Source organism: Callospermophilus lateralis, unplaced genomic scaffold, assembly GCF_048772815.1.
Source record: "Callospermophilus lateralis isolate mCalLat2 unplaced genomic scaffold, mCalLat2.hap1 Scaffold_3270, whole genome shotgun sequence".
Lineage (NCBI taxonomy): Eukaryota > Metazoa > Chordata > Mammalia > Rodentia > Sciuridae > Callospermophilus > Callospermophilus lateralis.
The window spans coordinates 60,392-78,309 of NW_027513840.1; the positions used below are offsets into that span (position 1 = coordinate 60,392).

At 66.5% G+C, this 17,918-nt stretch overlaps 6 non-coding genes across 6 annotated transcripts; all 6 read right to left on the reverse strand.

Moving 5' to 3' along the window:
• Positions 1 to 1,067: 1,067 nt before the first annotated feature.
• On the reverse strand, positions 1,068 to 1,186 carry LOC143640546 (5S ribosomal RNA). Its single transcript, XR_013154986.1, has one exon. It is a non-coding gene; the product is annotated as a 5S ribosomal RNA (ribosomal RNA).
• Positions 1,187 to 3,835: 2,649 nt separating this feature from the next.
• Positions 3,836 to 3,954, reverse strand: LOC143640561 (5S ribosomal RNA). The gene has a single exon (XR_013155001.1). It is a non-coding gene; the product is annotated as a 5S ribosomal RNA (ribosomal RNA).
• Positions 3,955 to 6,592: 2,638 nt separating this feature from the next.
• On the reverse strand, positions 6,593 to 6,711 carry LOC143640547 (5S ribosomal RNA). The gene has a single exon (XR_013154987.1). It is a non-coding gene; the product is annotated as a 5S ribosomal RNA (ribosomal RNA).
• Positions 6,712 to 9,542: 2,831 nt separating this feature from the next.
• LOC143640548 (5S ribosomal RNA) lies at positions 9,543 to 9,661 on the reverse strand. Its single transcript, XR_013154988.1, has one exon. It is a non-coding gene; the product is annotated as a 5S ribosomal RNA (ribosomal RNA).
• A 2,651-nt stretch (positions 9,662 to 12,312) lies between these two features.
• On the reverse strand, positions 12,313 to 12,431 carry LOC143640549 (5S ribosomal RNA). The gene has a single exon (XR_013154989.1). It is a non-coding gene; the product is annotated as a 5S ribosomal RNA (ribosomal RNA).
• A 2,638-nt stretch (positions 12,432 to 15,069) lies between these two features.
• LOC143640551 (5S ribosomal RNA) lies at positions 15,070 to 15,188 on the reverse strand. Its single transcript, XR_013154991.1, has one exon. It is a non-coding gene; the product is annotated as a 5S ribosomal RNA (ribosomal RNA).
• Positions 15,189 to 17,918: the final 2,730 nt, after the last annotated feature.

Genomic DNA, 17,918 nt, shown 5'->3' on the forward strand with positions numbered 1-17,918 from the left:
GTGTGTGTCTGTGTGTGTGTGTTTGTGAGAGAGAGAGAGAGAGAGAGAGAGAGAGCGAGAGAGACAGGGTGACAGACAGAAGGGCCAAGGAAAGAGACACACTGAGTGGGAGATGGAGACAGGAGGCCTCCTCACAGGCCAGTAGAGTCTCAAAGGTGAAGGAGAGATGGATGAGCAGAGAGATAGACAGAAAGACATCTGCTTCCAGAGTGTGTGTGTGTGTGTGTGTGTGTGAGAGAGAGAGAGAGAGAGAGAGAGAGAGCGAGAGAGACAGGGTGACAGACAGAAGGGCCAAGGAAAGAGACACACTGAGTGGGAGATGGAGACAGGAGGCCTCCTCACAGGCCAGTAGAGTCACAAAGGTGAAGGAGAGATGGATGAGCAGAGAGATAGACAGAAAGACATCTGCTTCCAGAGTGTGTGTGTGTGTGTGTGTGAGAGAGAGAGAGAGAGAGAGAGAGAGAGACAGAGATAGAGAGAGAGAGAGAGAAAGAGAGAGAGATGGGTGAAGAGACAGACTCAGGGCTGGGACCCTCAGGAGGAAGGCGTTGGGAAGGGAGGCAGAGTTGCCAAGGGACGGACCTAGGGAGAGACGCTGGATGGACTCTCTCACTCCCAGGACCTGGGTGGCCACGCTCTGCTGGTGTGGCAAGAACGGGTGGGGAGCGGCCCCTGCGGGTGGGCCCTGTGTTCTGGGGAAAAGCAGGTGTGCGCCTCCCCACCCCCCATCCGGGAGTGTGAGTGGTGGGGGGGGGTGGGGGTCGGTCAGGGTGCACAGGACTGGTCGAGGCCTGGACCAGGCTCGGCTCCGCCGGGTCGCCTGGAGTGTCCTAGCGTCCCTGGAGAGAGCCAGGCCAGTGTGGCTCACTGCAGGCGCTGGGCGCTGGGCGCCGGAGGCGAGGCGGGAGGCGGGAGGCGGGAGGCCAGCCGCAGGCCTGAAGGGACACCGGGAGCCCAGGGCTGCCCCTGCGCCCTACCCCCGCGGGCCCGGGGGTCACGGCCTGAGGCGGTCACGGACACTGTTTCCGGGCCACGCAAGAAAAGTGCGTGTGGGAAGGGGGCGCAAAAGCCTACAGCACCCGGTATTCCCAGGCGGTCTCCCATCCAAGTACTAACCAGGCCCGACCCTGCTTAGCTTCCGAGATCAGACGAGATCGGGCGCGTTCAGGGTGGTATGGCCGTAGACGGCGGAGGCTGCCCCGGAACGCCTCAAGAGCCTGCGCCGGCTTCCACCCTTCAGCCCAGGGGCAGGGGAGGGCAGGGGAGGGCAGGGCAGCGGTGGAGGGGGCCAACACAGCGGGTGTTCCCAGGGGGCCTCCCTCGCCCCGCCCCAGCACTGCCCAGCGCTCCTCAACTCAACTCCAGGCTGGCTTTCTCGCTCCGACCTGACTCGGTCCATGCGGCGGCGCGGGGGTCCTGGGAGACTGGCCGGCTCTCCCTCTCGGGTCCTCGGCCGGGCCGGATCGGGTCGGGGTGGAGTGGGCTAGGCGGGGCTGACAGGGGCTGAGTCCCGCCTCCACCTCTGCCCCTGGGCACCTGGCTCCACCTACCGGGAGCCCCGCCCCGGCCTGGCCTGGCCTCTGCCCCTCCTCGCCGAGCCCCAAGACCCCCGACCCCCGGGCACCCGGCAACCGCACCGCCACCCCACCCAGCCCTTCGCCTGGCCGAGAATCCCCAGAGAATCCCCAGCTGCCGCCGCCCGCGCTACCCTAGCCTAGCCTAGCCGAGCAGAGCCGAGCCGGGCGCCCAGAGAGCCAGGGGCGAAGACGGGAGCAGACACCCCGGCCCCCCGCGCCCCCCACCGGACACCCCAGAGACCCTGACAGAGGCCCAGCGCCCCAGCTGGAAATGCAGTGGGACTGGGCAATGGCGAGTGGCCGGCCACACACAACACCTGTGCGGGGAGCCACCCTCAGGGAGGGCCCGAGGAGGAACACACGCAGGGACCCACAGACAACCGGGCAGCGGGTGGCGAGCCGGCTGTGGCCCGCTGGTTCCCAGTCAGTCAGTCAGTCAGTCAGTCAGTCAGTCAGTCACAGGGCCAGGCTCAGAAGTGCGCCGCTGGGGCGCGGGCCTCGCCCTGAGTTCCCCATCCACTCTGCTTTGTCCACTCTGCACAGCAGCGCTTGGCCGCCCCGCACCCCCACCGCCACCCCCACCCTACCCTACCTCACCCCCACCCCACCACACTCTACCCCACCCCCGAGTGACTCCCTTCGGACTGAGTGCCAAGGTCGGAGGGCTCTGCGCCTTGTTTGTACACCTCAAGGACCAGGACCTGTACAGCACCGCCCTGAGGAAGGGCACAGACCCCTCCGTCCATTTGTCCATGGGCTGTGCTCCCGGAAAGGACCGCCTGTGAAAGTAGCGTTCCGAGTCAAACCCCGTCAGAGCCCAGTCGACGGCCTCACCAGACCGGAAGCCCCCTCACCCGCAAGCCTTGCGGGGGGCGGGGGGGAGCAGCGGTTGCGGGGGGGTCGCGCGCCCACCGGGCCTTCAGGCCCTGCCTCGCGGCCAGGCGTCTCCAGGTGGAGGGTTCGCCGCGAACAAAGGGGCCTCTGCCTCCCTGTCCCCACCGCCCGGCCTTGGCCTTCAGCTCCCCTCGGCACGTGGTCCTCCCCGGCAACCTCCTGGCCCCGAACCACTTGCCTGCTCCGAAGGCTGCTTCCTCCTCTTCTCGGAGCACCTGCCCTCCTTTGACATCTGCTCTCTTGCTTGGCTCCCAGCGCAGCCTCCTAAGACCCTGTGGCCTCCTGGGCCTTCTCTCAGCCTCTGCCCTGCACACACCCTGAAGACGTGCACTCACTTCAAGGGGGATGTGGGAATCCACTCTTACATCCACGGGAAGTTAGATGGGAGATGAGAGAACCTGTGACCGCCCAGTCTCGAGGCTGCCATGGACTGGGTGACTTGCAGCCCAGAGTGAGGTGGCTGGGGTGGGAGGGGGGAAGAGAGGAGTGAGTGTGTGTCTGTGTGTGTGTGTTTGTGAGAGAGAGAGAGAGAGAGAGAGAGAGAGAGCGAGAGAGACAGGGTGACAGACAGAAGGGCCAAGGAAAGAGACACACTGAGTGGGAGATGGAGACAGGAGGCCTCCTCACAGGCCAGTAGAGTCACAAAGGTGAAGGAGAGATGGATGAGCAGAGAGATAGACAGAAAGACATCTGCTTCCAGAGTGTGTGTGTGTGTGTGTGTGTGTGTGAGAGAGAGAGAGAGAGAGAGAGAGAGAGAGAGAGACAGAGATAGAGAGAGAGAGAGAGAAAGAGAGAGAGATGGGTGAAGAGACAGACTCAGGGCTGGGACCCTCAGGAGGAAGGCGTTGGGAAGGGAGGCAGAGTTGCCAAGGGACGGACCTAGGGAGAGACGCTGGATAGACTCTCTCACTCCCAGGACCTGGGTGGCCACGCTCTGCTGGTGTGGCAAGAACGGGTGGGGAGCGGCCCCTGCGGGTGGGCCCTGTGTTCTGGGGAAAAGCAGGTGTGCGCCTCCCCACCCCCCATCCGGGAGTGTGAGTGGTGGGGGGGGGTGGGGGTCGGTCAGGGTGCACAGGACTGGTCGAGGCCTGGACCAGGCTCGGCTCCGCCGGGTCGCCTGGAGTGTCCTAGCGTCCCTGGAGAGAGCCAGGCCAGTGTGGCTCACTGCAGGCGCTGGGCGCTGGGCGCCGGAGGCGAGGCGGGAGGCGGGAGGCGGGAGGCCAGCCGCAGGCCTGAAGGGACACCGGGAGCCCAGGGCTGCCCCTGCGCCCTACCCCCGCGGGCCCGGGGGTCACGGCCTGAGGCGGTCACGGACACTGTTTCCGGGCCACGCAAGAAAAGTGCGTGTGGGAAGGGGGCGCAAAAGCCTACAGCACCCGGTATTCCCAGGCGGTCTCCCATCCAAGTACTAACCAGGCCCGACCCTGCTTAGCTTCCGAGATCAGACGAGATCGGGCGCATTCAGGGTGGTATGGCCGTAGACGGCGGAGGCTGCCCCGGAACGCCTCAAGAGCCTGCGCCGGCTTCCACCCTTCAGCCCAGGGGCAGGGGAGGGCAGGGGAGGGCAGGGCAGCGGTGGAGGGGGCCAACACAGCGGGTGTTCCCAGGGGGCCTCCCTCGCCCCGCCCCAGCACTGCCCAGCGCTCCTCAACTCAACTCCAGGCTGGCTTTCTCGCTCCGACCTGACTCGGTCCCCGCGGCGGCGCGGGGGTCCTGGGAGACTGGCCGGCTCTCCCTCTCGGGTCCTCGGCCGGGCCGGATCGGGTCGGGGTGGAGTGGGCTAGGCGGGGCTGACAGGGGCTGAGTCCCGCCTCCACCTCTGCCCCTGGGCACCTGGCTCCACCTACCGGGAGCCCCGTCCCGGCCTGGCCTGGCCTCTGCCCCTCCTCGCCGAGCCCCAAGACCCCCGACCCCCGGGCACCCGGCACCCGCACCGCCACCCCACCCAGCCCTTCGCCTGGCCGAGAATCCCCAGAGAATCCCCAGCTGCCGCCGCCCGCGCTACCCTAGCCTAGCCTAGCCGAGCAGAGCCGAGCCGGGCGCCCAGAGAGCCAGGGGCGAAGACGGGAGCAGACACCCCGGCCCCCCGCGCCCCCCACCGGACACCCCAGAGACCCTGACAGAGGCCCAGCGCCCCAGCTGGAAATGCAGTGGGACTGGGCAATGGCGAGCGGCCGGCCACACACAACACCTGTGCGGGGAGCCACCCTCAGGGAGGGCCCAAGGAGGAACACAGGCAGGGACCCACAGACAACCGGGCAGCGGGTGGCGAGCCGGCTGTGGCCCGCTGCTTCCCAGTCAGTCAGTCAGTCAGTCAGTCAGTCAGTCACAGGGCCAGGCTCAGAAGTGCGCCGCTGGGGCGCGGGCCTCGCCCTGAGTTCCCCATCCACTCTGCTTTGTCCACTCTGCACAGCAGCGCTTGGCCGCCCCGCACCCCCACCGCCACCCCCACCCTACCCTACCTCACCCCCACCCCACCACACTCTACCCCACCCCCGAGTGACTCCCTTCGGACTGAGTGCCAAGGTCGGAGGGCTCTGCGCCTTGTTTGTACACCTCAAGGACCAGGACCTGTACAGCACCGCCCTGAGGAAGGGCACAGACCCCTCCGTCCATTTGTCCATGGGCTGTGCTCCCGGAAAGGACCGCCTGTGAAAGTAGCGTTCCGAGTCAAACCCCGTCAGAGCCCAGTCGACGGCCTCACCAGACCGGAAGCCCCCTCACCCGCAAGCCTTGCGGGGGGCGGGGGGGAGCAGCGGTTGCGGGGGGTCGCGCGCCCACCGGGCCTTCAGGCCCTGCCTCGCGGCCAGGCGTCTCCAGGTGGAGGGTTCGCCGCGAACAAAGGGGCCTCTGCCTCCCTGTCCCCACCGCCCGGCCTTGGCCTTCAGCTCCCCTCGGCACGTGGTCCTCCCCGGCAACCTCCTGGCCCCGAACCACTTGCCTGCTCCGAAGGCTGCTTCCTCCTCTTCTCGGAGCACCTGCCCTCCTTTGACATCTGCTCTCTTGCTTGGCTCCCAGCGCAGCCTCCTAAGACCCTGTGGCCTCCTGGGCCTTCTCTCAGCCTCTGCCCTGCACACACCCTGAAGACGTGCACTCACTTCAAGGGGGATGTGGGAATCCACTCTTACATCCACGGGAAGTTAGATGGGAGATGAGAGAACCTGTGACCGCCCAGTCTCGAGGCTGCCATGGACTGGGTGACTTGCAGCCCAGAGTGAGGTGGCTGGGGTGGGAGGGGGGAAGAGAGGAGTGAGTGTGTGTCTGTGTGTGTGTGTTTGTGAGAGAGAGAGAGAGAGAGAGAGAGAGAGCGAGAGAGACAGGGTGACAGACAGAAGGGCCAAGGAAAGAGACACACTGAGTGGGAGATGGAGACAGGAGGCCTCCTCACAGGCCAGTAGAGTCACAAAGGTGAAGGAGAGATGGATGAGCAGAGAGATAGACAGAAAGACATCTGCTTCCAGAGTGTGTGTGTGTGTGTGTGTGTGTGTGTGAGAGAGAGAGAGAGAGAGAGAGAGAGAGACAGAGATAGAGAGAGAGAGAGAGAAAGAGAGAGAGATGGGTGAAGAGACAGACTCAGGGCTGGGACCCTCAGGAGGAAGGCGTTGGGAAGGGAGGCAGAGTTGCCAAGGGACGGACCTAGGGAGAGACGCTGGATGGACTCTCTCACTCCCAGGACCTGGGTGGCCACGCTCTGCTGGTGTGGCAAGAACGGGTGGGGAGCGGCCCCTGCGGGTGGGCCCTGTGTTCTGGGGAAAAGCAGGTGTGCGCCTCCCCACCCCCCATCCGGGAGTGTGAGTGGTGGGGGGGGGTGGGGGTCGGTCAGGGTGCACAGGACTGGTCGAGGCCTGGACCAGGCTCGGCTCCGCCGGGTCGCCTGGAGTGTCCTAGCGTCCCTGGAGAGAGCCAGGCCAGTGTGGCTCACTGCAGGCGCTGGGCGCTGGGCGCCGGAGGCGAGGCGGGAGGCGGGAGGCGGGAGGCCAGCCGCAGGCCTGAAGGGACACCGGGAGCCCAGGGCTGCCCCTGCGCCCTACCCCCGCGGGCCCGGGGGTCACGGCCTGAGGCGGTCACGGACACTGTTTCCGGGCCACGCAAGAAAAGTGCGTGTGGGAAGGGGGCGCAAAAGCCTACAGCACCCGGTATTCCCAGGCGGTCTCCCATCCAAGTACTAACCAGGCCCGACCCTGCTTAGCTTCCGAGATCAGACGAGATCGGGCGCGTTCAGGGTGGTATGGCCGTAGACGGCGGAGGCTGCCCCGGAACGCCTCAAGAGCCTGCGCCGGCTTCCACCCTTCAGCCCAGGGGCAGGGGAGGGCAGGGGAGGGCAGGGCAGCGGTGGAGGGGGCCAACACAGCGGGTGTTCCCAGGGGGCCTCCCTCGCCCCGCCCCAGCACTGCCCAGCGCTCCTCAACTCAACTCCAGGCTGGCTTTCTCGCTCCGACCTGACTCGGTCCATGCGGCGGCGCGGGGGTCCTGGGAGACTGGCCGGCTCTCCCTCTCGGGTCCTCGGCCGGGCCGGATCGGGTCGGGGTGGAGTGGGCTAGGCGGGGCTGACAGGGGCTGAGTCCCGCCTCCACCTCTGCCCCTGGGCACCTGGCTCCACCTACCGGGAGCCCCGCCCCGGCCTGGCCTGGCCTCTGCCCCTCCTCGCCGAGCCCCAAGACCCCCGACCCCCGGGCACCCGGCAACCGCACCGCCACCCCACCCAGCCCTTCGCCTGGCCGAGAATCCCCAGAGAATCCCCAGCTGCCGCCGCCCGCGCTACCCTAGCCTAGCCTAGCCGAGCAGAGCCGAGCCGGGCGCCCAGAGAGCCAGGGGCGAAGACGGGAGCAGACACCCCGGCCCCCCGCGCCCCCCACCGGACACCCCAGAGACCCTGACAGAGGCCCAGCGCCCCAGCTGGAAATGCAGTGGGACTGGGCAATGGCGAGTGGCCGGCCACACACAACACCTGTGCGGGGAGCCACCCTCAGGGAGGGCCCGAGGAGGAACACACGCAGGGACCCACAGACAACCGGGCAGCGGGTGGCGAGCCGGCTGTGGCCCGCTGGTTCCCAGTCAGTCAGTCAGTCAGTCAGTCAGTCACAGGGCCAGGCTCAGAAGTGCGCCGCTGGGGCGCGGGCCTCGCCCTGAGTTCCCCATCCACTCTGCTTTGTCCACTCTGCACAGCAGCGCTTGGCCGCCCCGCACCCCCACCGCCACCCCCACCCTACCCTACCTCACCCCCACCCCACCACACTCTACCCCACCCCCGAGTGACTCCCTTCGGACTGAGTGCCAAGGTCGGAGGGCTCTGCGCCTTGTTTGTACACCTCAAGGACCAGGACCTGTACAGCACCGCCCTGAGGAAGGGCAGAGACCCCTCCGTCCATTTGTCCATGGGCTGTGCTCCCGGAAAGGACCGCCTGTGAAAGTAGCGTTCCGAGTCAAACCCCGTCAGAGCCCAGTCGACGGCCTCACCAGACCGGAAGCCCCCTCACCCGCAAGCCTTGCGGGGGGCCGGGGGGAGCAGCGGTTGCGGGGGGTCGCGCGCCCACCGGGCCTTCAGGCCCTGCCTCGCGGCCAGGCGTCTCCAGGTGGAGGGTTCGCCGCGAACAAAGGGGCCTCTGCCTCCCTGTCCCCACCGCCCGGCCTTGGCCTTCAGCTCCCCTCGGCACGTGGTCCTCCCCGGCAACCTCCTGGCCCCGAACCACTTGCCTGCTCCGAAGGCTGCTTCCTCCTCTTCTCGGAGCACCTGCCCTCCTTTGACATCTGCTCTCTTGCTTGGCTCCCAGCGCAGCCTCCTAAGACCCTGTGGCCTCCTGGGCCTTCTCTCAGCCTCTGCCCTGCACACACCCTGAAGACGTGCACTCACTTCAAGGGGGATGTGGGAATCCACTCTTACATCCACGGGAAGTTAGATGGGAGATGAGAGAACCTGTGACCGCCCAGTCTCGAGGCTGCCATGGACTGGGTGACTTGCAGCCCAGAGTGAGGTGGCTGGGGTGGGAGGGGGGAAGAGAGGAGTGAGTGTGTGTCTGTGTGTGTGTTTGTGAGAGAGAGAGAGAGAGAGAGAGAGAGAGCGAGAGAGACAGGGTGACAGACAGAAGGGCCAAGGAAAGAGACACACTGAGTGGGAGATGGAGACAGGAGGCCTCCTCACAGGCCAGTAGAGTCTCAAAGGTGAAGGAGAGATGGATGAGCAGAGAGATAGACAGAAAGACATCTGCTTCCAGAGTGTGTGTGTGTGTGTGTGTGTGTGAGAGAGAGAGAGAGAGAGAGAGAGAGAGCGAGAGAGACAGGGTGACAGACAGAAGGGCCAAGGAAAGAGACACACTGAGTGGGAGATGGAGACAGGAGGCCTCCTCACAGGCCAGTAGAGTCACAAAGGTGAAGGAGAGATGGATGAGCAGAGAGATAGACAGAAAGACATCTGCTTCCAGAGTGTGTGTGTGTGTGTGTGTGTGTGAGAGAGAGAGAGAGAGAGAGAGAGACAGAGATAGAGAGAGAGAGAGAGAAAGAGAGAGAGATGGGTGAAGAGACAGACTCAGGGCTGGGACCCTCAGGAGGAAGGCGTTGGGAAGGGAGGCAGAGTTGCCAAGGGACGGACCTAGGGAGAGACGCTGGATGGACTCTCTCACTCCCAGGACCTGGGTGGCCACGCTCTGCTGGTGTGGCAAGAACGGGTGGGGAGCGGCCCCTGCGGGTGGGCCCTGTGTTCTGGGGAAAAGCAGGTGTGCGCCTCCCCACCCCCCATCCGGGAGTGTGAGTGGTGGGGGGGGGTGGGGGTCGGTCAGGGTGCACAGGACTGGTCGAGGCCTGGACCAGGCTCGGCTCCGCCGGGTCGCCTGGAGTGTCCTAGCGTCCCTGGAGAGAGCCAGGCCAGTGTGGCTCACTGCAGGCGCTGGGCGCTGGGCGCCGGAGGCGAGGCGGGAGGCGGGAGTCGGGAGGCCAGCCGCAGGCCTGAAGGGACACCGGGAGCCCAGGGCTGCCCCTGCGCCCTACCCCCGCGGGCCCGGGGGTCACGGCCTGAGGCGGTCACGGACACTGTTTCCGGGCCACGCAAGAAAAGTGCGTGTGGGAAGGGGGCGCAAAAGCCTACAGCACCCGGTATTCCCAGGCGGTCTCCCATCCAAGTACTAACCAGGCCCGACCCTGCTTAGCTTCCGAGATCAGACGAGATCGGGCGCGTTCAGGGTGGTATGGCCGTAGACGGCGGAGGCTGCCCCGGAACGCCTCAAGAGCCTGCGCCGGCTTCCACCCTTCAGCCCAGGGGCAGGGGAGGGCAGGGGAGGGCAGGGCAGCGGTGGAGGGGGCCAACACAGCGGGTGTTCCCAGGGGGCCTCCCTCGCCCCGCCCCAGCACTGCCCAGCGCTCCTCAACTCAACTCCAGGCTGGCTTTCTCGCTCCGACCTGACTCGGTCCATGCGGCGGCGCGGGGGTCCTGGGAGACTGGCCGGCTCTCCCTCTCGGGTCCTCGGCCGGGCCGGATCGGGTCGGGGTGGAGTGGGCTAGGCGGGGCTGACAGGGGCTGAGTCCCGCCTCCACCTCTGCCCCTGGGCACCTGGCTCCACCTACCGGGAGCCCCGCCCCGGCCTGGCCTGGCCTCTGCCCCTCCTCGCCGAGCCCCAAGACCCCCGACCCCCGGGCACCCGGCAACCGCACCGCCACCCCACCCAGCCCTTCGCCTGGCCGAGAATCCCCAGAGAATCCCCAGCTGCCGCCGCCCGCGCTACCCTAGCCTAGCCTAGCCGAGCAGAGCCGAGCCGGGCGCCCAGAGAGCCAGGGGCGAAGACGGGAGCAGACACCCCGGCCCCCCGCGCCCCCCACCGGACACCCCAGAGACCCTGACAGAGGCCCAGCGCCCCAGCTGGAAATGCAGTGGGACTGGGCAATGGCGAGTGGCCGGCCACACACAACACCTGTGCGGGGAGCCACCCTCAGGGAGGGCCCGAGGAGGAACACACGCAGGGACCCACAGACAACCGGGCAGCGGGTGGCGAGCCGGCTGTGGCCCGCTGGTTCCCAGTCAGTCAGTCAGTCAGTCAGTCAGTCAGTCAGTCACAGGGCCAGGCTCAGAAGTGCGCCGCTGGGGCGCGGGCCTCGCCCTGAGTTCCCCATCCACTCTGCTTTGTCCACTCTGCACAGCAGCGCTTGGCCGCCCCGCACCCCCACCGCCACCCCCACCCTACCCTACCTCACCCCCACCCCACCACACTCTACCCCACCCCCGAGTGACTCCCTTCGGACTGAGTGCCAAGGTCGGAGGGCTCTGCGCCTTGTTTGTACACCTCAAGGACCAGGACCTGTACAGCACCGCCCTGAGGAAGGGCACAGACCCCTCCGTCCATTTGTCCATGGGCTGTGCTCCCGGAAAGGACCGCCTGTGAAAGTAGCGTTCCGAGTCAAACCCCGTCAGAGCCCAGTCGACGGCCTCACCAGACCGGAAGCCCCCTCACCCGCAAGCCTTGCGGGGGGCGGGGGGGAGCAGCGGTTGCGGGGGGGTCGCGCGCCCACCGGGCCTTCAGGCCCTGCCTCGCGGCCAGGCGTCTCCAGGTGGAGGGTTCGCCGCGAACAAAGGGGCCTCTGCCTCCCTGTCCCCACCGCCCGGCCTTGGCCTTCAGCTCCCCTCGGCACGTGGTCCTCCCCGGCAACCTCCTGGCCCCGAACCACTTGCCTGCTCCGAAGGCTGCTTCCTCCTCTTCTCGGAGCACCTGCCCTCCTTTGACATCTGCTCTCTTGCTTGGCTCCCAGCGCAGCCTCCTAAGACCCTGTGGCCTCCTGGGCCTTCTCTCAGCCTCTGCCCTGCACACACCCTGAAGACGTGCACTCACTTCAAGGGGGATGTGGGAATCCACTCTTACATCCACGGGAAGTTAGATGGGAGATGAGAGAACCTGTGACCGCCCAGTCTCGAGGCTGCCATGGACTGGGTGACTTGCAGCCCAGAGTGAGGTGGCTGGGGTGGGAGGGGGGAAGAGAGGAGTGAGTGTGTGTCTGTGTGTGTGTGTTTGTGAGAGAGAGAGAGAGAGAGAGAGAGAGAGAGCGAGAGAGACAGGGTGACAGACAGAAGGGCCAAGGAAAGAGACACACTGAGTGGGAGATGGAGACAGGAGGCCTCCTCACAGGCCAGTAGAGTCACAAAGGTGAAGGAGAGATGGATGAGCAGAGAGATAGACAGAAAGACATCTGCTTCCAGAGTGTGTGTGTGTGTGTGTGTGTGTGTGAGAGAGAGAGAGAGAGAGAGAGAGAGAGAGAGAGAGACAGAGATAGAGAGAGAGAGAGAGAAAGAGAGAGAGATGGGTGAAGAGACAGACTCAGGGCTGGGACCCTCAGGAGGAAGGCGTTGGGAAGGGAGGCAGAGTTGCCAAGGGACGGACCTAGGGAGAGACGCTGGATAGACTCTCTCACTCCCAGGACCTGGGTGGCCACGCTCTGCTGGTGTGGCAAGAACGGGTGGGGAGCGGCCCCTGCGGGTGGGCCCTGTGTTCTGGGGAAAAGCAGGTGTGCGCCTCCCCACCCCCCATCCGGGAGTGTGAGTGGTGGGGGGGGGTGGGGGTCGGTCAGGGTGCACAGGACTGGTCGAGGCCTGGACCAGGCTCGGCTCCGCCGGGTCGCCTGGAGTGTCCTAGCGTCCCTGGAGAGAGCCAGGCCAGTGTGGCTCACTGCAGGCGCTGGGCGCTGGGCGCCGGAGGCGAGGCGGGAGGCGGGAGGCGGGAGGCCAGCCGCAGGCCTGAAGGGACACCGGGAGCCCAGGGCTGCCCCTGCGCCCTACCCCCGCGGGCCCGGGGGTCACGGCCTGAGGCGGTCACGGACACTGTTTCCGGGCCACGCAAGAAAAGTGCGTGTGGGAAGGGGGCGCAAAAGCCTACAGCACCCGGTATTCCCAGGCGGTCTCCCATCCAAGTACTAACCAGGCCCGACCCTGCTTAGCTTCCGAGATCAGACGAGATCGGGCGCGTTCAGGGTGGTATGGCCGTAGACGGCGGAGGCTGCCCCGGAACGCCTCAAGAGCCTGCGCCGGCTTCCACCCTTCAGCCCAGGGGCAGGGGAGGGCAGGGGAGGGCAGGGCAGCGGTGGAGGGGGCCAACACAGCGGGTGTTCCCAGGGGGCCTCCCTCGCCCCGCCCCAGCACTGCCCAGCGCTCCTCAACTCAACTCCAGGCTGGCTTTCTCGCTCCGACCTGACTCGGTCCCCGCGGCGGCGCGGGGGTCCTGGGAGACTGGCCGGCTCTCCCTCTCGGGTCCTCGGCCGGGCCGGATCGGGTCGGGGTGGAGTGGGCTAGGCGGGGCTGACAGGGGCTGAGTCCCGCCTCCACCTCTGCCCCTGGGCACCTGGCTCCACCTACCGGGAGCCCCGTCCCGGCCTGGCCTGGCCTCTGCCCCTCCTCGCCGAGCCCCAAGACCCCCGACCCCCGGGCACCCGGCACCCGCACCGCCACCCCACCCAGCCCTTCGCCTGGCCGAGAATCCCCAGAGAATCCCCAGCTGCCGCCGCCCGCGCTACCCTAGCCTAGCCTAGCCGAGCAGAGCCGAGCCGGGCGCCCAGAGAGCCAGGGGCGAAGACGGGAGCAGACACCCCGGCCCCCCGCGCCCCCCACCGGACACCCCAGAGACCCTGACAGAGGCCCAGCGCCCCAGCTGGAAATGCAGTGGGACTGGGCAATGGCGAGCGGCCGGCCACACACAACACCTGTGCGGGGAGCCACCCTCAGGGAGGGCCCGAGGAGGAACACAGGCAGGGACCCACAGACAACCGGGCAGCGGGTGGCGAGCCGGCTGTGGCCCGCTGCTTCCCAGTCAGTCAGTCAGTCAGTCAGTCAGTCAGTCACAGGGCCAGGCTCAGAAGTGCGCCGCTGGGGCGCGGGCCTCGCCCTGAGTTCCCCATCCACTCTGCTTTGTCCACTCTGCACAGCAGCGCTTGGCCGCCCCGCACCCCCACCGCCACCCCCACCCTACCCTACCTCACCCCCACCCCACCACACTCTACCCCACCCCCGAGTGACTCCCTTCGGACTGAGTGCCAAGGTCGGAGGGCTCTGCGCCTTGTTTGTACACCTCAAGGACCAGGACCTGTACAGCACCGCCCTGAGGAAGGGCACAGACCCCTCCGTCCATTTGTCCATGGGCTGTGCTCCCGGAAAGGACCGCCTGTGAAAGTAGCGTTCCGAGTCAAACCCCGTCAGAGCCCAGTCGACGGCCTCACCAGACCGGAAGCCCCCTCACCCGCAAGCCTTGCGGGGGGCGGGGGGGAGCAGCGGTTGCGGGGGGTCGCGCGCCCACCGGGCCTTCAGGCCCTGCCTCGCGGCCAGGCGTCTCCAGGTGGAGGGTTCGCCGCGAACAAAGGGGCCTCTGCCTCCCTGTCCCCACCGCCCGGCCTTGGCCTTCAGCTCCCCTCGGCACGTGGTCCTCCCCGGCAACCTCCTGGCCCCGAACCACTTGCCTGCTCCGAAGGCTGCTTCCTCCTCTTCTCGGAGCACCTGCCCTCCTTTGACATCTGCTCTCTTGCTTGGCTCCCAGCGCAGCCTCCTAAGACCCTGTGGCCTCCTGGGCCTTCTCTCAGCCTCTGCCCTGCACACACCCTGAAGACGTGCACTCACTTCAAGGGGGATGTGGGAATCCACTCTTACATCCACGGGAAGTTAGATGGGAGATGAGAGAACCTGTGACCGCCCAGTCTCGAGGCTGCCATGGACTGGGTGACTTGCAGCCCAGAGTGAGGTGGCTGGGGTGGGAGGGGGGAAGAGAGGAGTGAGTGTGTGTCTGTGTGTGTGTGTTTGTGAGAGAGAGAGAGAGAGAGAGAGAGAGAGCGAGAGAGACAGGGTGACAGACAGAAGGGCCAAGGAAAGAGACACACTGAGTGGGAGATGGAGACAGGAGGCCTCCTCACAGGCCAGTAGAGTCACAAAGGTGAAGGAGAGATGGATGAGCAGAGAGATAGACAGAAAGACATCTGCTTCCAGAGTGTGTGTGTGTGTGTGTGTGTGTGTGTGAGAGAGAGAGAGAGAGAGAGAGAGAGAGACAGAGATAGAGAGAGAGAGAGAGAAAGAGAGAGAGATGGGTGAAGAGACAGACTCAGGGCTGGGACCCTCAGGAGGAAGGCGTTGGGAAGGGAGGCAGAGTTGCCAAGGGACGGACCTAGGGAGAGACGCTGGATGGACTCTCTCACTCCCAGGACCTGGGTGGCCACGCTCTGCTGGTGTGGCAAGAACGGGTGGGGAGCGGCCCCTGCGGGTGGGCCCTGTGTTCTGGGGAAAAGCAGGTGTGCGCCTCCCCACCCCCCATCCGGGAGTGTGAGTGGTGGGGGGGGGTGGGGGTCGGTCAGGGTGCACAGGACTGGTCGAGGCCTGGACCAGGCTCGGCTCCGCCGGGTCGCCTGGAGTGTCCTAGCGTCCCTGGAGAGAGCCAGGCCAGTGTGGCTCACTGCAGGCGCTGGGCGCTGGGCGCCGGAGGCGAGGCGGGAGGCGGGAGGCCGGAGGCCAGCCGCAGGCCTGAAGGGACACCGGGAGCCCAGGGCTGCCCCTGCGCCCTACCCCCGCGGGCCCGGGGGTCACGGCCTGAGGCGGTCACGGACACTGTTTCCGGGCCACGCAAGAAAAGTGCGTGTGGGAAGGGGGCGCAAAAGCCTACAGCACCCGGTATTCCCAGGCGGTCTCCCATCCAAGTACTAACCAGGCCCGACCCTGCTTAGCTTCCGAGATCAGACGAGATCGGGCGCGTTCAGGGTGGTATGGCCGTAGACGGCGGAGGCTGCCCCGGAACGCCTCAAGAGCCTGCGCCGGCTTCCACCCTTCAGCCCAGGGGCAGGGGAGGGCAGGGGAGGGCAGGGCAGCGGTGGAGGGGGCCAACACAGCGGGTGTTCCCAGGGGGCCTCCCTCGCCCCGCCCCAGCACTGCCCAGCGCTCCTCAACTCAACTCCAGGCTGGCTTTCTCGCTCCGACCTGACTCGGTCCATGCGGCGGCGCGGGGGTCCTGGGAGACTGGCCGGCTCTCCCTCTCGGGTCCTCGGCCGGGCCGGATCGGGTCGGGGTGGAGTGGGCTAGGCGGGGCTGACAGGGGCTGAGTCCCGCCTCCACCTCTGCCCCTGGGCACCTGGCTCCACCTACCGGGAGCCCCGCCCCGGCCTGGCCTGGCCTCTGCCCCTCCTCGCCGAGCCCCAAGACCCCCGACCCCCGGGCACCCGGCAACCGCACCGCCACCCCACCCAGCCCTTCGCCTGGCCGAGAATCCCCAGAGAATCCCCAGCTGCCGCCGCCCGCGCTACCCTAGCCTAGCCTAGCCGAGCAGAGCCGAGCCGGGCGCCCAGAGAGCCAGGGGCGAAGACGGGAGCAGACACCCCGGCCCCCCGCGCCCCCCACCGGACACCCCAGAGACCCTGACAGAGGCCCAGCGCCCCAGCTGGAAATGCAGTGGGACTGGGCAATGGCGAGTGGCCGGCCACACACAACACCTGTGCGGGGAGCCACCCTCAGGGAGGGCCCGAGGAGGAACACACGCAGGGACCCACAGACAACCGGGCAGCGGGTGGCGAGCCGGCTGTGGCCCGCTGGTTCCCAGTCAGTCAGTCAGTCAGTCAGTCAGTCACAGGGCCAGGCTCAGAAGTGCGCCGCTGGGGCGCGGGCCTCGCCCTGAGTTCCCCATCCACTCTGCTTTGTCCACTCTGCACAGCAGCGCTTGGCCGCCCCGCACCCCCACCGCCACCCCCACCCTACCCTACCTCACCCCCACCCCACCACACTCTACCCCACCCCCGAGTGACTCCCTTCGGACTGAGTGCCAAGGTCGGAGGGCTCTGCGCCTTGTTTGTACACCTCAAGGACCAGGACCTGTACAGCACCGCCCTGAGGAAGGGCAGAGACCCCTCCGTCCATTTGTCCATGGGCTGTGCTCCCGGAAAGGACCGCCTGTGAAAGTAGCGTTCCGAGTCAAACCCCGTCAGAGCCCAGTCGACGGCCTCACCAGACCGGAATCCCCCTCACCCGCAAGCCTTGCGGGGGGCCGGGGGGAGCAGCGGTTGCGGGGGGTCGCGCGCCCACCGGGCCTTCAGGCCCTGCCTCGCGGCCAGGCGTCTCCAGGTGGAGGGTTCGCCGCGAACAAAGGGGCCTCTGCCTCCCTGTCCCCACCGCCCGGCCTTGGCCTTCAGCTCCCCTCGGCACGTGGTCCTCCCCGGCAACCTCCTGGCCCCGAACCACTTGCCTGCTCCGAAGGCTGCTTCCTCCTCTTCTCGGAGCACCTGCCCTCCTTTGACATCTGCTCTCTTGCTTGGCTCCCAGCGCAGCCTCCTAAGACCCTGTGGCCTCCTGGGCCTTCTCTCAGCCTCTGCCCTGCACACACCCTGAAGACGTGCACTCACTTCAAGGGGGATGTGGGAATCCACTCTTACATCCACGGGAAGTTAGATGGGAGATGAGAGAACCTGTGACCGCCCAGTCTCGAGGCTGCCATGGACTGGGTGACTTGCAGCCCAGAGTGAGGTGGCTGGGGTGGGAGGGGGGAAGAGAGGAGTGAGTGTGTGTCTGTGTGTGTGTTTGTGAGAGAGAGAGAGAGAGAGAGAGAGAGAGCGAGAGAGACAGGGTGACAGACAGAAGGGCCAAGGAAAGAGACACACTGAGTGGGAGATGGAGACAGGAGGCCTCCTCACAGGCCAGTAGAGTCTCAAAGGTGAAGGAGAGATGGATGAGCAGAGAGATAGACAGAAAGACATCTGCTTCCAGAGTGTGTGTGTGTGTGTGTGTGTGTGAGAGAGAGAGAGAGAGAGAGAGAGAGAGAGCGAGAGAGACAGGGTGACAGACAGAAGGGCCAAGGAAAGAGACACACTGAGTGGGAGATGGAGACAGGAGGCCTCCTCACAGGCCAGTAGAGTCACAAAGGTGAAGGAGAGATGGATGAGCAGAGAGATAGACAGAAAGACATCTGCTTCCAGAGTGTGTGTGTGTGTGTGTGTGTGTGTGAGAGAGAGAGAGAGAGAGAGAGACAGAGATAGAGAGAGAGAGAGAGAAAGAGAGAGAGATGGGTGAAGAGACAGACTCAGGGCTGGGACCCTCAGGAGGAAGGCGTTGGGAAGGGAGGCAGAGTTGCCAAGGGACGGACCTAGGGAGAGACGCTGGATGGACTCTCTCACTCCCAGGACCTGGGTGGCCACGCTCTGCTGGTGTGGCAAGAACGGGTGGGGAGCGGCCCCTGCGGGTGGGCCCTGTGTTCTGGGGAAAAGCAGGTGTGCGCCTCCCCACCCCCCATCCGGGAGTGTGAGTGGTGGGGGGGGGTGGGGGTCGGTCAGGGTGCACAGGACTGGTCGAGGCCTGGACCAGGCTCGGCTCCGCCGGGTCGCCTGGAGTGTCCTAGCGTCCCTGGAGAGAGCCAGGCCAGTGTGGCTCACTGCAGGCGCTGGGCGCTGGGCGCCGGAGGCGAGGCGGGAGGCGGGAGTCGGGAGGCCAGCCGCAGGCCTGAAGGGACACCGGGAGCCCAGGGCTGC